This window comes from Anomaloglossus baeobatrachus, chromosome 1 (genome assembly GCF_048569485.1).
Source record: "Anomaloglossus baeobatrachus isolate aAnoBae1 chromosome 1, aAnoBae1.hap1, whole genome shotgun sequence".
NCBI lineage: Eukaryota > Metazoa > Chordata > Amphibia > Anura > Aromobatidae > Anomaloglossus > Anomaloglossus baeobatrachus.
The window spans coordinates 920257404-920258136 of NC_134353.1; positions in this window are offsets into that span (position 1 = coordinate 920257404).

Consider the following 733-nt stretch of genomic DNA (forward strand, 5'->3'; position numbering starts at 1 on the left):
TTGATGATATTCTAATTTTTTGAGATGCGCTTGTATTTGCATAAAACGAATAGAAAAAAACAGTCAAAAAAAGGGTGCAAAAACACAACGTGTGAACATAGACTAAAGGCTGCTTTACACGCAACAACATAGCTACTGAGATGTCGTTGGGGTCAACATCTGGCCTCGTTAGCGACGTCGTTGCGTGTTACACGTACGAGCGACCGCTAACGATCGAAAATACTCACCTTATCGTTGATCGGTGACACACTGTCCAGTTCCCAAATATCGTTGCTTTTGCATTACGCAGGTTGTTCGTCGTACCTGCGGCACCACACATTGCTATGTGTGACACCACAGGAACAAGGAACCTCACCTTACCTGCGGCTGCCGGCATCTCCGCCGCTCCGCTTTGATTGGGCGGCCGCTTAGTGACGTCGCTGTGACGCAGAACGAACCGCCCCCTTAGAAAGGAGGCGGTTTGCCGGTCACAGCAACGTCGCTAGACAGGTAAGTAGTGTGAAGGGTCAGAGTGATGTTGTGCGCCACGGGCAGTGATTTGCCCATGGCGCACAACCGACGGGGGCGGGTACACTCGCTAGTGATCTCACTAGCGAGATCGCAGCGTGTAAAGCGGCCTTAAGGCTATGTGCGCACGTGGCATAGTATCCATGCTGAAAATTCTACAGCGATTTGGCAGCACATGTGCGCTTCAAATCGCTGCAGAAACACTGCATTATGGATGCAGTGTGTC